Below are 18,089 nucleotides of genomic sequence, written 5' to 3'. Positions count from 1 at the left end.
CTAAATTTTGCATTTTTAGTAGAGATAGGGTTTCATCACACTGGCCAGGCTGGTCTCCAACTCCTAACCTCGTAATCCACCTGCCTCAGTCTCCCAAAGTGCTGGGATTACAGGCGTGAGCCACCGTGCCTGGCCCCCCATACATTTTTAATAAAAATGTTGTTAATCTGAAATTTAAATTTAACTGAGCATTTTGTATGTTTATGTACTAAATCTGGTAACCCTACATGATGATAATATGCTAATTGCTCCATTTTATTAGGTTGGTTTACAAACCTTACACCATTTTCCTGTTCTTCCTTTTGTTAGTTTTCTGAACTGATTTTCCTTTAGTTTCTTAGCTTCCAAATATCAAACAATAGGGAGCCATATATTATTTGATTACATAACCAAATATAATTTTTTTGACACTTTTCAATTTACTTTTATTTTCATAATTTCTCCAGCACACTTCTAATTTCCACCTTCTGTTGGTTTGGGGCAAAATGAGAGGGTTTCCTGGTACATGTGAGCCCCATGAAACTCAGAGGGGGTATTAGAGGTAAGTGTCTCTCATACCATACCATGAAAGGTAAGTGTCTCTCATCTTCATAGATGGAATCTATCCAGGAGGGACTGTCAAAAGTGAGTGATAAGACATTCTTAAACCAAAGGCTCAACATAGGGACTAGAGAGAGACTAGGACTCAAACTGTGCCATCAAAATTGAACTGTTAGTCCAGAAATAAAAAAGTAATAGAATAAAGAAATAAAGACAAGCCTCAGATAAGGGCAGGTGAGCACATTAGTTCTCTTTAAGGTATGAGCTTGTGTGAACATACTAAATACTATGAAAGGGGCCTAAGCAAATTACACTATTGATTCACTTTCCTTATTTTATTTTATTAGGTATTTTTGTATCTGATATTTATTTTCTTCCTTTTTTCTCATGTCTATTGCTGCTACTACATTTAGTTGTGAGGGCTATAGAGTGTGAGCTAAAAATATAATCTCTAAGGATTCAGATTCGTTATGATATTCCTTCCAGTATTTTATTTTTATAAAAAACTAAAGAGCTTCATGAGAAACTGTTTACATCAAAGACAGAGCCAGAGCACCTAAGCCTAGAATAAAGCAATTAAGCAGTGATTTTGAATATAATAGAGTCTATCTATATCTCTATGTCTATCTCCTATTTATCCATCTATATATATCTATCTCTCTCTACCTACCCACCTGTCTATCTACTATCCTTGTTTTAATCGAGTCCTTTTAGAGACATATGTTGGAAACTTAAGAAGCAAATAATACAGAAAAGGTGATTAATTTTTGTTTATGAAACAAACTTTCTTCACTGAGATGACTGTCAAAACACATCATAGCTTAAAATAATAAATGGTTACCCACCAAAAGTGTTGATCTGAGAGGACAACAATATCTTAATCAGATAGCCAGAAAAAAATGAAAGAGGCCTAACAACTTGTAAGACAAATTTACACAAGGCCAAAATCAAATGCAGCTCTTTTAAACACACCCCCCAAGACATTAAGCTATGTACCTTAATTTGGGTGAAATAGCCGTAACATTAGAATCAGGTTGCTACAGTAAATCTTAGAGGAACACAAATCCAGTACCACCAATACCAGGAAAAGGAAAGAACAAATCTTGCATGTGGAAGCCAAAAGGGCCTCATTAGGTAACAGAAATGAAACAACCCCTGGGGAATTCCTGAGTTAGTAGAAGAGAGTTGAGAATAATATACATTAAGCATTTGTGGATGTAGAACAAGTAAAATATTGTTGATGGGACCCTATAGTAACATTTTTCTTTACATTATTTAGCTTGATTTTTTTTTTACATTTTTGAATAATCTCACACTATTCTGATTTCTTCTTTTCAAGACATTTGTGTAGTTGCTAACTACTGCATATTTCTAAAATTAAAATGCACTATTTGTAATTGTCATTATCTTAGGCATATCACATATTTTGCCTGAATATTCTATCAGTGGAGTGTGGTACAGGATGAGGCAATAATTGTCTTTTGCTGATGATAATTATACAAGTAGTTCTGTGTCACTTAGTAATTTAGCTAAATTTTGGTAACCCCACATATGTTTTATGAACAGAAATGGAGTGAAGAGAATAGATGTTTTTCTGCAACTTTTATCTGGAGAATTAATTTATACTACTTCCTAAACAAATCTCTTTACTTTTTATGTGCTAACAAAACAGGCTTTTTAAGCATTTGATACACATTGGCTGCAAGACTTCTTCCTTTTCCTTGATAAATGCCTTTGCTTCTCTCTCCAAAACTACTTCAACATCCTACAAAAAATGGAATTCAGAAACAATATAGCTCTGGGAGAGAGCAGAAATTCTCTAGAAAAAAAAAAAAAAACCGTTAAAGACAAGAACTATTTCTAGGTGTCTTATATCTTTGTCTCTGAACAAAACTGGATTCAGAGTGGCACAACCAGGATCATGATCAGCTCTTATAAATCATTTCCGCAAGATGTGCTAAGGTTGTTTCTGCAAGCAATGGAAAAAAGTCATTTGAAAGTAACTTCTGTCTTACAACTGTAGCCAATCCTTTTTGTCGTATGGTTTCAGTGAGTTCTTTGTATCCTTCCTCTTTTCTCCCCATTCACTTCCACAGATATAGCCTGGCACAAACTCATTATTTTTAAATGTAGGGACATGAGCTTGAAAATAAAACTCATAAATTAAGCAAGTGATGTTTAAAAATGCAAATCTGTTGTCCTTATCTTATTTGGTCACACCAATCTATGATAAAATATAATTTTGAATGCCAAGTATATGGATCCAATTTTTACTTGCTCACATATTGCATAATAAACATAAATGATTTTACATGTTGCTCCCTAGATCAAATACAATCTGATAAGTCCAAATGCAGTAATGGCAGGCATATAATAACTTCAAAAGCAATCTGTTTATACTTTAATTGTGCTTCTGTTTAATTTTCTGCAACTCATGATGCATTTTTTTAATATAATGTTTTAAGGTCGTCTTAAGTCTACTATTTTGAGTAAGTCTGAAGTACACACTACAGTCCAACTGCATTGCATTTAAAACAGAGACTATGTGCAAAATAAAGTCAATCAGATTTTACAAAAGGGGTCAAAAGAGCAGTTGGGTATTTATGTGTGTAAGTATGTCTGTATGTTAGTGGATAAAGGTCTTAATGAACCACAAAGTTAGATCCAGACAGATGCAATTAGAATTAGTTTCTATGTAGTGAAAGGAGATGACACGAAGGAAATTTACAGTGTATTTTGTGTCCGTTTAATGGCCAATAGTTGATGTAACAATATTACTGTTATGAATTCCTAAGAGAAGCTGAGGTAGTTGGTTAGTGAAAATTCTAAGGTATTGGATAAAGACATTTGAAACAAAGTACTTTGTTTCTTCATAATTTTGTATATTATGTGAAGGATGTGGACTTTCTTTTCATTAGACATACTTGCTTGTCATATGTGACACTATGTCAGTATGTAAACAGCAAAAACACAAAATAAAAAGATGATGAAATCTGCAAAGCGGTGGAAATTGTAAACAAGGCTAGAGGCTGTGCTCAAGCTGTGAGTCCTCCTCTGGAAATCATCAATAATATTGTTCTATTTTTTTCCACAGTCCCCCATAAAGAATCCCAAGTCAAATTTCACCTCTCACTGTGTTTTATTACTAATATACATTATTTAATCCCATTTTTAATGCTGTCATATCAGCAACTTTTACTCTCATTTATATAATAACAACCACTTCCTGTGGGTAATTGGGGCAGTTCCAGGATAAATAAATTCATTGTATGCCATCATCTGTGTATACTATATAGAGTTAAAGCAAAAGAGTCCTCTAAATTATGGGTCTTTCAAATTCATGTACCCTCCAAATTTTAAATAGGTTAATCAGATACATAACAGCTTCATAGACCCATTGGTGATTACTGTACAAACAGTAATGGAAATATTGGAATACATGTGCATTCACTCATGCACACACACGAGGGGTCCTCAAAAGGTCTATGAAAATGCGTATTACATAAAATTATGCATGAATTTTAATATAGTTTGAATATTTGTTCCTTCCAACTCTCATGTGAAAATTGTATTCCTGATGTTGGATAACATATCCAAATTTCATTTTGAAATTTGATCCCTGAGCCTAATGGGAGGTGTTTGGGTAATGGGGGCAGATCCCTCATAAATGGCTTGGTACTTACCATCCCCTTGGTAATGAGTGAGTTCTTTATTAGTTCACATGCGATCTGGATGTTAAAAGAGTCTGGGACCACTCTCCTGTCTACTTCTTGCTCCTTTCTCACCAAGTGACACTGTTGATGTCTCTTATCTTTCCACCATGATTGTAAGCATCCTGAGGCCCTCACCAGAAGCAGACAATGATGCCATGCTTCTTGTACAACCTGCAAAACTATTAAGCAAATAAACTTCTTTATAAATTATCAAGCCTCAGGTATTCCTTTATAGCAACACAAAATGAACTGACACAGATAATCTGTACTGAGGAGTGGAACATTGCTATAAAGATACTTGAAAATGTGGAGGTGGATTTAGAACTGGTGATGTGCAGAAGTTGGAGGAGTTTGGAGGACTAAAAAAAAAAAAAAAACCAGAAAGATGAGAGAAAGTTTGAAACTTGTTAGAGACTGCTTAAGTGGTTGTGACCACAATGGTGCTAGAAATATGGGTAGTGAAGGTCAGGCTGACAAGGTCTCAGATGGAAATGAGGAATTTATTGGAACCTGGAGCAAAGGTTACCTTTGTTATACCATAGAAAGGAATTTGCCTTCATTGTGTCCATGTTTGAGGACTCTGTGGAACACTGAACTTGAAAGTGATAATTTAGGGTATCTGGCAAAGGATATATATATATATATATATATATATATATAGATATATCTATATCTATATAGATAGATATAGATATATATATCTATATAGATAGATATAGATATATATATCTATCTAGATAGATAGATATAGATCTATATCTATCTAGATAGATATAGATCTATATCTATCTAGATAGATATAGATATATATATATATATATATATATAGGAAAGCCCTCAAGAGGTGATGTGGCTGCTTCTAAAAGCTTATGATTGGATATGGGAGCAAAGCAATAACCAAGTTGTTACTTATAATAGTTAAAATGGAAGCAGAGCCTAAACATTTGAAAAACTCACAGGCTAGCCATGTGGTAGAAAAGGAAAAACTGTTTTCAGGCAAGAAAGCCTGTGGAGCAACCACTTGCTAGAGAGAATAGAATGACTAAATAGGAGTCAAGTGCTAATAGTAAGAACAATAGGAAAAAAAATTCCAAAGACATTTCAGAAATGTTGAAAGCAACCCTTCTTATTACAGGCCCAAAAGCCTAATAGAAAGACTGTTCAGGAGTTAGGCTCAGAGCACTATTGCCTTGTGCTGCTTTGGGCTGCTGCTTCCTACTTTTCCACTGCTCTTGTGAAGCACAGCTTGGGCTGTTGCTTCACAGGCTACAATCCATAAGCCCTGACAGCTTCCACATGATGTTAAGCCTGTAGGCAAAGAGAATGCAAGGGCCACAGAGGCTTGGCAGCTTCCACCCAGATTTCAGAGGATGTATGGGAAAGCCTGGGTACCTAAGCAGAAGACTGCAGTAAGGGCAAATTCCCTGCAGAGAGCCTATACTAAGTCATTGTCAAAGAGGAAAAATGTGAGCTTGGAGCCCCCATAAGTTTCTCCACCAGGGCACTGGCTAGTGGAGCTGTGGACCTAGGATCATCACCCATACTGAAGAATGGTACAACTACTGGCAGTGTACAGCCTCAGGCTTGAAAAACTGTAGACATTTGACTCCAACCTGGGAGAGCAGCCAGGTGGGCTGTGCCCAGCAAAGCCATAGGGATATGGCTAGACAAGGCCTCAGGAGCTCACCTGTGTCCCTAGGATGTGGGAAATGGAGACAAGGGAGATAATTTTGAAGCTTTAAAACTTAATGTCGGCCAGTCACGGTGGCTCACGCGTGTAATCCCAGCACTTTGGGAGGCCAGGCAGGTGGATCACGAAGTCAGGAGATTGAGACAATCCTGGCCAAAATGGTGAAACCCTGTCTCTACTAAAAATGCAAAAAATTAGCTGGGCATGGTGGCAGGTGCCTGTAATTCCAGCTATTCAGGAGGCTGAGGCAGGAAAATCGCTTGAACTAGGGAGTCGGAGGTTGCAGTGAGCCAAGATCGCGCCACTGCATTCTGGCCTGTGACAGAGCGAGACTCCATCTCAAAAACAAAACAAAACAAAACTAAACTAAACAAAACAACAACAAAAACACCTTAATGTCTGCCCTGCTGGGTTTCAGACTTACTTGCTTGTGGGACTACTGCCCTTCTTGTTTGACTGATTTTCTGCTTTTTAAATGAAAATATTTACCTAATGCCCATGCCACCATTGTATCTTGGAAATTAAAAACTTAAAAAAAATCTTACAGGCTTATAGGTAAAAGTAACTGGCTTTGCGTCTCAGATGAGACTTTGAACTTTTGACTTTTCAGTTGATGCTTTAAATAAGTTAACACTTTTAGGGTCAAATGCAGGGCTAGTACCTATAATCCCAGTACTTTGGAAGGCCTAGGCAGAAGGATCACTTGAGGTCAGGAGTTTGAGACCATCCTGCACAACAAGTGAGACCTTCGTCTCTACAAAAAATAAAAATAATAAAATAGCCAGGCATGGTGGCACACTCCTATAATCACAGGTAGAGCTACACTTCATTGTTATTAGAAACTACAAATCCATTAATATTTTGTCTTACAAAAATAATTATTGTAGGTTTTATTTATTGTAATATTTCATATCTGTTAACATATTACCTTTAAATCATTATAGTGAAGTAGTCTAAAAATTATAGTTTACAGATAAATTATAAAGGAAGATATAATTAACATTTTCCAAGGTACTAACTTTTTAATTAAAGAACTAAATAAAAATCTTTCTGGCTTTCAATCATATGTTTCTTCTATTAGACTACACATTGTTTCCATTTCAGATTAATTCTTCTGGGGGATAAGGTGAATTCACACTCAGCCTCAATTCCAGCATCTTTCTTGTGTTTCTTTGTATACTTTGTAGACTGGAAAGCTAAAAACTACATTTTTTAATGTCCTTTGGAACTAAAAATCTAGATATAAGTTAGGGTCCATCAATTGGAAAGTCACTTTAAAATTCTTTTCTAGAGGCTTTGTGGGGAGAACGACTTTTCTGACAACCAGATTTTAGACTGTTGGCATTCAGAACTGTGAGAAAACAAATAAATTTATTTTTGCCATGCAGATTATGGTAATTTATTAAAACCCCCTAGGCAACTACTACAGACAGAAAATGATATCATATGGATACTCTCATGGATACTCTGAAAACTAAAAAGAAAATGAAAATAGTGAATGCCAGGTTAAATAAAATATATTGCTTTTTAATTACATAATTTTTAATGCAAATGCTTATTTGATGCAAATATTAGAGCATTTTATTGTGGGATTAATAACTATTGAAGTAATATATAAAAGGGAGCATAACATATGAGGAGAATCAATAGACCCATAGAGTTGCAAAGATTGTGGAGCTTATGTGAGGTTATAAGGTAATACCACTGAGTAGAATGAGAAAAGTTAAGGATGCAAATTGTAATCTATACAGCAACCCTTATAATAGAATGCAGAGATATAGCTAAATGCGAACACATATGATACGGTTTGGCTGTGTCCCCACCCAAATATCACCTTGAACTGTAATAATCCCCACATGTCAAAGGTGGGGCCAGGTGGAGATAATTGAATCATGGAGGTGGTTTCCCCCATATTGTTCTTGTGGTAGTGAGTAAGTCTTATGAGATTTGATTGTTTTATAAATGGGACTTCCCCTGCACAATCTGTCTTGCCTGCCACCATATAAGACATGACTTTGCTTATCCTTTGCCTTCTGCCATGGTTGTGAGGCCTCCCCGGCCATGTGGAACTGTGAGTTCATTAAACCTCTTTACTTTATAAATTACCCAGTCTCAGGTATGTCTTTATTAGCAGCATGAGCACAGACTAATACAACATAATTTCAGTTGCATTTTAATAAATTATTCATGTAACCCAAAATAATGCAGAAAATAAAGAATAAAGTAACAATGAAAAAACAACAACCACAAAAGAAAAAACAGCAAACTGCTAGGCCTGATTTTAACCATACCAATAGTTCCAGTAAATAAAATTATAATTTAATTTAATGGCAGAGTTTTTTGAGTGAATAAAGGTAAATATCTAACTCTGTGTTGTCTATAAGGCATGTTCACAGATAAGTTGAAAATAAATGATTGAAAATGGGTCAAAATTCCCATGCTGATCAGTACTGGGATTGTACCTCTGTATAGCCACTGCACTCTAGTCTAGGAAACATAAGGAGATCAGTCTCTAAAATAAATAAATACTTTAATAAATGAATAGGTTATAGTGATGATATTATCAGTTGGAATATACTTAAAGACAAACTGTATTATCAGTGATAAAGATGATCAGTTCATAAAGGCAGTAATTTCAATTCATCCAAAAGACAAAACAGTCCTTAAAGTGTATGTATATACTAACATAAATTCAAAATCATAAAGCAAGTAGACTGAATTCAAGGGAGAAATTGACAATTATGAAATCATAATTAGATCACTTCCTTGATTCAGAAATATGAGTCACCACATCCTTCCTGTGCAGAATCCTGGTGCAGGGAGGGCCCCTCTCTGTTCCATACCCAGGCATATCCCCAGGCATTTGGAGGACCTGCTTGTCCAGGTTGGCAGCCTAAGTCACACAATATTTTTTGTGCAAAGATATGGGGGCACTGGGGTCTCCTCCACTGCATGCCCAGGCAGATCTCCAGACAAGTGGAGCACCCACTCACCTTTTTTAGCACTCTCAGTTGCCCACCCTTCCTAGGAAGAGTCCGTGATGCAGCCAGATTCTCTCTGTTCCATGCCCTGGCATTTCTCCAGGCATGCAAAACACCTGCTCATTTGGATTGGCAGCCTGAGCTGTCCCACTCATCCTGCACAGAAATCACTGTGCAGTGGGGCCCTCTTTGCTACATACCCAGACATATCTCCAAGCACTCAGAGCACTTACTTACCTGGACCAGTAGCCTGAACTCACACCCTGTTTTTGCAGAGATTGTGGTGAAGCATGACCCTTTCCACTCCATGCACAAGCATATCTCCAGGTATTTGGGGCACCCACTCACCTGAATCAGCAGGCTGAGTTGACCCACCCTTCCAGTACAGAGACCATGGTGAAGTGAAGCCCTATACATCCCATGCCCAGGCATATCTCAGGCAGTCGGAACATACATTCACTTGGTTTAGCAGCCTGAGCTCTTCCACCATTCCCATGAAAAAAAAAACGCAGTTCAGTGAGGCCATCTACGTTCCACACCATGGCAGATCTTTAGGCATATAGAGCACACACTGTCCTGGATTGGGAGCATAGGCCACCCACCCTCCCCAGACACAGAACTTAGTGCTGAGAAGGTTTCCAGCTGTATGGATGCTTGACCTCTGGGTGCTTGGAGGCCACCATCAAGATTCTCCCTTGGTGATGGTACTTGTGTCTGCCACCTGGGGACCTGTAGGTGGGCATGCTGAGTCCAGCGCCACCCATCTTGACCTCTAATTCCATGGGGCTGAGAGGATAGCTCAGACCACTGTGCACTCCATAGATTAGTTTATTCCCTGAGGCAACAGAGAGCTTTTCCTAGTAAGTAAGAATCAAGTATATACCTAGCTGCATTGGCCACATCCAGCTCCTCCACATTACCACCATTTACTGGCTTGTAGGTCAGAATTCACAGCCCAATATAAAATCTGCTGAAGAAATGCATAGGGCTAAGAAACAAAGACGAAATACCCTACCCAACATTCTCTGTAATCACAATCCCCAGGGACGGAAGGAAAGGGAAAAGCAAACAAACAAATAAACAATAATATTGTAGGAAAAGAATGAAAAAAAAATTCTACCCTCATGAAAATAATAACAAAATGTAGAAGTGCTAGCATCACCAGATGAGAAGGAACTAGTGAAAGAATTCAAACATCATTAAACAATCTAAATGTAGTGACACCACAAAATGATTACACTAGATCTTCAGCAATGGTCCTTAATCAAAATGAAAACTCAGAACTGACAGATAAATAATTCAAAGCATGGATTGCAGGGAAACTCTATGAGATCCAAGACAAAGTAGAAAATTAAACACACACACACACACACACACAAAACTTGCAAGCAATCCAGAACATGAAGGGACACACATCTTTTTTTTGTGTGTTTGTTTTGTTTTTTTGAGATGAAGTCTCACTGTGTCGCCCAGGCTGGAGTGAAGTGCCGCGATCTCGGCTCACTACAACCTCTGCCTCCTGGGTTCAAGCAATCCTCCTGCCTCAGCCTCCCTATTAGCTGTGATTACAGGAGCCCACCAGCACGCTCAGCTAATTTTTGTATTTTAGTAGAGTAGGGGTTTTACCATGTTGGCCCAGCTGGTCTCAAACTCTTTTTTTTTTTTTTTTTTGAGATGGAGTCTCGCTCTGTCGCCCAGGCTGGAGTGCAATGGCGTGTTCTCTGCTCACTGCAAGCTCCGCCTCCTGGGTTCCCACCATTCTCCTGCCGCAGCCTCCCAAGTAGCTGGAACTACAGGGGCCCACCACCATGCCTGGCTATTTTTTTTGTATTTTTAGTAGAGACGGGGTTTCACCCTGTTTAACCAGGATGGTCTCAATCTCCTGACCTTGTGATCCGCCCGCCTCGGCCTCCCAAAGTGCTGGGATTACAGGTGTGAGCCACCGTGCCCGGCCTGGTCTCAAACTCTTGACCTCAAACAATCTATCCACCTTGGCCTCCCAAAGTGCTGGGATTACAGCCGTGAGCCACCGCGCCCGGCCAAGACACACATCTTAAAAAGAAATCCATCAAAGCTTCTGGAATTAACAAACTCACATAAGGAATTTCAAAATACAATTGAAAGCTTTTTCAATAGACTAGACAAAGCAGTAGAAAGAATTTCATAACTTGAAGACCAGTTTTTCTGTTGTCAGAAAAAAATTTAAAACCCAGCCAGGAAAAAAAAATTAAAAGTAATTAAGAAAATGAACAAGTCTACAAGCAATATGGGCTTATGTAAAGTGACTAAACCAATGAATTATTGGCATTCCTGAGACAGAACAAAAACAAGTAAACAGCCTGGAAAATGTATTTAAGAGAATAGTTCAAAATTATATTTAATCTTGCTAGAGAGGTGGAAATCCAAATAAAACAAAGCCAGAGGACACTTGCGAGATATTATATAAAATGAACATCACCAAGGTATATACTCACCAGACAGTCCAAGGTAAATACAAAAGGAAAATTTCAAGGAAGCTAGAGAAAACATCAAACATGTACAAAGGGAATGCCATCAGACTAGTAGCAGATTTCTCAGCAGAAACTTTACAAGCCAGGAAAGGTTGGGGGCCTATTTGCAACATTAAAAAAAAATTGCAACCAAGAATCTCATATCCCAACAAACTAGGCTTAACAAGTGAAGAAGACATAAAATCTTTTGCAGATGAGCAAGTGCTAAGGGAATTCATCACAAGACCAGAATTACAAGACCTAGCTAAGGTATTCTCAACATTAAATCAAAAGAATAATACCTGCTACCACAAAAAAACACGTACATAACTGACAGAACCAATAAAGAAATGACAAAATGAAATCTATGAAGCAACCAGCTATCAACGACAGGATCAAAACCTCACATATCAATATTAACCTTCAATGTACATAGTATAAACACCCTACTTAAAAGGCACAGAGTGGTAAGTTGAATGAAAAAGAAAATGCCCATCTGCTATCTACAAAAAATCTATCTCAGATGAAACAACAATTATAGGCTCAAAATAAGGGCTTGGAGAAAGATCTATCACACAAACAGTAAACAAAATAACCAAGAGTAGCTATTACTATATCAGGTAAAATAGATTTTAAACCAAAAGCAGTTAAAAGGACAAAGTAGGGCATTACATAATCGTAATGGGTTTAATTCAACAGGAAAACTTAACTATCCTATATATATAAGCACCCAACATTTTAGAAGCCAGATTAATTTACAAAGTACTTCCAGACCTACAAAAAGACTCAAACAGCTACACAATAATAGTGTGGGACTTCAACACCTCACTGACAGCATCAGTCAGATTATTGTGTCAGAAAACTACTATATAAATTTTGGACTGAATTTCTGCATTGAACCTAAGAGACATCTACAACATACTCTACCAGTTCACCACAGAATATACATTGTTTTCATCACCGCACATAACATACTCTATTGACCAAGTCATTGACCTCATAGCAAGTCTCAATGAATTTTTTAAAAATTAAAATCATACCAATGATGTTTTCAGACCATTGTGGAATAAAAATAGAAATCAATACCAAGATCTCTCAAAACCATAAAATTATATGGAAATCAAACATTTTTGTCCTGAGTGAATTTTTGGTAAAAAAAAAAAATTAAAGCAGAAATAAAAAATATTTCAAGTAAAAGAGAACAGAGCCACAACATACCACAATCTCTGTGATGCAGCAAAAACTGTTAAGAGGAATGTTTACAACACTAAACATTTACATCAAAAAGTCAGAAAGATCTAAAATTAACGATCCAGCATCACACCTAGGGGAACTAGAAAAACAAGAACGAACTAACTCCAAAGCCCACATGAGAGAAAATAAATAACTAAAATCAGAGCAGTACTGAACAGAAGTGAAACCTAAAAATTCATACAAAGAATAAATGAAACTAAAAGTTGGTTCTTTGAACAGATAAAAAGATCAATAGAGCACTAGCTATATTAACAAAAATAAAAGAGAAAAGATACAAATAAGCACAATCAGAAATGGCAAATGTCACATTACAGCTGATCTCATGGAACTCCAAAAGATCCTCAGAGAATATTATGAACATCTCTATGCACACAAACTAGAAAATTTAGAAGAAATGGATGAATTCCTGAAAGCACACAACCTTCTAAGATTGAACTGGAAAAAAAATTGAGATCATGAACAGGCGAATAGCAAGTTCCAAAACTGAATTAGTAATAAAAAATCCTACCATCCAATAAAAGCCACAGACCAGATTAATTCACAGTCAAATTCCACCAGATGTACAAAAAGGCATGGTATCAATCCTATGGAATATCTTGTAAAACCTCAAGGGGAAGGGACTCCTTCATAACTCATCCTTTGAAGCCAGAATCACCCTCATATCAAAACCTGCCAAAAACACACACAAAGAAGAAAACTATGGGACAATATTCTTGATGAAGATAGATGCAAAAATTTTTACAAAATATTAACAAACTTAACCCAGCAGCACATCAAAAAGTATGTTCATCATAATCAGGTAGGCCTGTTTTATGGAATGCTCAGTTGGTTTAACATAGACAAATGAATAAATATTATTTGCCACATGAACATAATTAAAAATAAATCATATAAAAGCGTCTCAATAGACGTAGAAAGTTTTAAACATATACAAGCATCTCAATAGACGTAGAAAGTTTATTTTTAGTTTCCAGATCTTATATTTTTTATTTTTAAAGTTATTTTTAATTTTTGTGGGTATAGAGTAGATGTATATATTTATAAGGTACATGAAATGCTTTGATACAGGCATGCAATGTAAAATTATTATATCATGGAGAATCGGTTATCCATCCCCTCAAGCATTTATCCTTTGCGTTACAGACAATCCAATTACACTCTTTTAGTTATTTTAATATGTACAACTAAGTTATATTGACTATAGTCATCCTGTTGTGTTATCAAATAGTAGATCTTATTATTTCTTTCTGCTTTTCACACCCAATAATCCTCCCTATCTCCCCCACCCCCCACATCAACTCCACAAATACCCTGCCCAGCCTATGGTAACCCTTCTACTCTATATGTCCATGAGTTCAATTGTTTTGATTTTAGATCCCTTAAATAAGTGAGAACACATGATGATTGATTTTCTGTGCCTGGCTTATTTCATGTAACATAATGATTTCCAGTTTCATCCATGTTGTTGCAAATGACAGGATCTCATTTTTTTTTTAAGGCTGAATGGAACTCCATTATGTATGTTCTTTTCCTTTCTTCTGTTTTTGAGCACTTAGGTTGCTTCCAAATCTTAGCTATTGTAAACAGTGCTAGAACAAATATGGGGGTGCAGATATCTTTTTGATATACTGATTTTCTTTTTTGGGGGGCTGGGGATTTAAACCCAGCAGTGGGATTGCTGGATCATATGGTAGCTCTATTTTTAGTTTTTTGAGGATGCTGCAAACTTTTCTCCATAGCGTGTATACTAATTTACATTCCCATCAACAGCGTAGGAGGAGTCCCTTTTCTCCACATCTTCGCCAATATTTGTTATTGCCTGTCTTTTGGATATAAGCCATTTTAACCGGAATGAAATAGGAAATACATAATGGTTTTGATTTGCACTTCTCTGATGGCCAATTACGTTGATATCTTTTTCATATGTCTGTTTTCCATTTGTAGGTCTTCTTATCAGAAACACCTGTCCAAATCTATTGACCATTTTTTGATCAGATTATTAGATTATTTTTCTTATAAAGTTGTTTGAGTTCCTTATATAGTCTCGTTATTAATCTCTTGTCAGATGGGTATTTTGCAAATATTTTGTCTCATTCTGTGGATTGTCTCTTCACTTTATTAATTGTTTACTTTGGTGTGCAGAAGCTTCTTATCTTGATGCAATCCAACATGTCCATTTTTGCTTCTGGTTTCTGTGCTTATAGGGTATGGCTCAAGACACTTTTGCCCAGACCAATGTGCTGAAGAGCTACCCCAATATTTTCTTGTGGTTGTTTAATAATTTAAGGTTTTTTATTTAAGTCATTAGTACATTTTGATTTGATTTCTGTATATGGTGAGAGATGGGGTGTAGTTTCATTCTTCACCATATAGATATTCATTTTCCCCACCACCATTTATTGAAGAGGCTGTCTTTTCCCCGGTGTATATTCTTGGCACCTCTGTTGAAAATGAATTTAGTGTAGGTGTGTGGATTTGTTTCTGGATTCTCTATTTTTTTCCATTGGTCTTTTTATCTGTTTTTATACCAGTACCATGCTTTTTGGTTACTGCAGCTCTGTAGTATAATTTGAAGTCACGTAATGTACATCCCACTTGGTTGTGATGAATGATGATTCTAAAGATGATTGCTCATCTGTACCATAATCATTCTAAATGTATTGTTGAATTTGCTTTGCTGATATTGTGTTGATGATTTTTGCACCAATATTCATTGGAGTCAATGGCCTGTAGTTTTCTTCTTCTTCTTCCTTTTTTTTTAACTGTCTTTTTCTGGTTTTGGTATCAGGATAAAACTGGCCTTGTAGAATACATTTGAAATTATTCCCTTCTCCTCTGTTTTTCAGAATAGTTTAAGTGGAATTGGTACGAATTATTCTTTAAATGGTTGGTAGAATTCAGCAGTGAAGCAATCGGGTCCTGGGCTTTTCTTTACTTGTAGGAGTTTTATTATGGCTTCAATGTCATTACTTGTTATTGGTATGTTCAGGTTTTGGATTTCTACATGGCTCAATCTTGGTAGGTTGTGTTTGTTTGGAATTTGTCCACTTCTAGGTTTTTCAAATTATTGGCATACGGTTGCTCATAGTAGCCATTAATGATCCTTTGAATTTCTGTGGTATTGATTGTAATGTTTCCTTTTTCATTTATGATTTTATTTGTATCTTCTTCCATTTTTGTTATGCTAGCTAAAAAATTGTCAGTTTTGTTTCACTTTTGAAGGAAACAACTTTTTGTTTTATTGGTATTTTGTATTGTTTTCTTCATTTTAATTGTATTCATTTTGGCTCTTATTTTTATTTCTATTATACTAATTTGGGGATTGGCTTACTCTTTCTTTTCTTATTCTTTAAGATGTACTGTTAGATTGTTTATTTGAAAACTTTTCTCTTTTGTGATGTAGGCACTTATAGCTATAAACTGCAAAAAAGTAAAAGTATAAAAGGACTGCTTTTGCTATATGTCATAGGTTTTGGTATATTGTGTTTCTATTATCATTTGTTTTATGACATTTTTCAATTTTCTTCTTAATTACTTCATTGACCCACTGGTCATTCAGCAGCTATTGTTTAATTTCCATGTATTTTTATGGTTTCCAAGATTACCTTTTTTATCAATTTCTAGTTTTATTCCACTGTGGTCAGAGAAGATATTTGATATTATTTTAATATTTTGAGTACTTTGAGACTTGTTTTTTGACTTAACATATTGTATCTCCTTGATAATGATCCATATGTTGAGAAGAAGTACATGTATTCTGCAGCCATTGGATAAAATGTTCTTTATATATCTGTTGAGTCCATTTGGTCTATAGTACAGATTAAGTCTGATGTTTCTTTGTTGACTTTCTATCTTAAATGTATGTCCAATGCTGAAAGTGAGGTGTTGAAGTCTCCAGCTATTATTGTGTCAGAGCTTATTCCTCTCTTCATCGCTAATAATATTTCTTTATATATCTGCATGCTCTAGTGTTGGGTGTACATATATTTAAAATTGATATATCCTCTTGCTAAATTGATCTCTTTATCATTATATAGTAACTTCATTTGTCTCTTATAGTTTTTGCCTTGAAATCTATTTTGTTTGATATATATACTCGTGCTTTTGGTTAGTTTCCAGTGAAATGGAATATATATTTCCATCCCTTCATATTCAGTCTGTGTATGTCTTTATAGGTGAAGTCTGTTTCTTGTAGGCAACAGATCAATAGGCCTTGTTTTATCATTCATTCAACTAGTCTATGTGTATTGATTTGAGAGTTTAGTCCATCTATATTTCATATTAATGATAAGTATGGACTTACTCCTGCCATTCTATTATTTCTTTTCTGATTGTTTTGAGGACTTTTTTCTTTCTTTCTTTTCTTCCTGTGTTCCTTTATTGAAGGTAACTTTCTCAGGTGGTATGATGTAGTTTCTCTGTGTCTCTATTGTATGTTTTTTGGTTTGAGGTTACCCTGAGACTTGCAAATCATGTAACCTATTATTTTAACCTGATAACAACTTAACACGGTTTGCATAAACCAACAAATATGCGAGCAAAAAGCAAACTAAGAAAAACCCTACACCTTAATTTTATCCCCATGATTTTTAGCATTTTGTTGTTTCTATTTACATCTTATTCTACTATCTATGTCTTGAAAATTTGTTGTACTTATTATTGCTTATTGGCTTATCATTTAGTCTTTCTACTTAAGAGTAGTTTACACACCACAGTCACAGTGTTAAAATACTCTGGATATGGTTTGGATCTGTGTCCCCACCAAATCTCATGTTGAATTATAATCTCCAATGTTGCAGGTGGGGCATAGTGGGAGGTGATTAGATCGTGGGGGTGGATTTCTCATGAATATTCTGGCACCATCTCCTCTTGGTATTGTTCTTGTCATAGTGAGTTCTCATGAGATCTGGTTCTTTAAATGTGCGTAGTACCTCCCACTTTAGTCTCTCTTGCTCATTCTCTGGCCGTAAAAATTGCTTCTCCCCCTTTGCCTTCCACCATGATTGTAAGTTTCCTGAGGCTTCCCCAGAAGTCAAGCAGATGCCAGCATATGCTTCTTGCATAACCTGTGTAAACATTAGCCAATTAAACCTCTTTTCTTTATAAATTACTCAGTCTCAGATATTTCTTTAAAGCAATGTGTGAATGAACTAACACAGAAAAATTGGTAATAAGGATTGAGGCATTGCTATAAAAATACCTGAATGTGCAAGCAGTTTGCAGGGTTGGATTGGGTAACAGGCAGAAGTTGGAAGATTGTGGATGGCTCAGAAGTAGACAAGAAGATGAGAAAAAATTGGATCTTTCAAGAGACTTTTTGACCCAAACGCTGATAGTAGTATGGGCAATGAAAGACAAATGATGAGACCTCGGATAGAAATAAGGAATGTATTGGGAGCTAGAGCAAGTGTCATGCATGTTA

The sequence above is a fragment of the Symphalangus syndactylus genome, chromosome X, assembly GCF_028878055.3.
Source record: "Symphalangus syndactylus isolate Jambi chromosome X, NHGRI_mSymSyn1-v2.1_pri, whole genome shotgun sequence".
Lineage (NCBI taxonomy): Eukaryota > Metazoa > Chordata > Mammalia > Primates > Hylobatidae > Symphalangus > Symphalangus syndactylus.
This window is presented reverse-complemented; position numbering follows the sequence as displayed.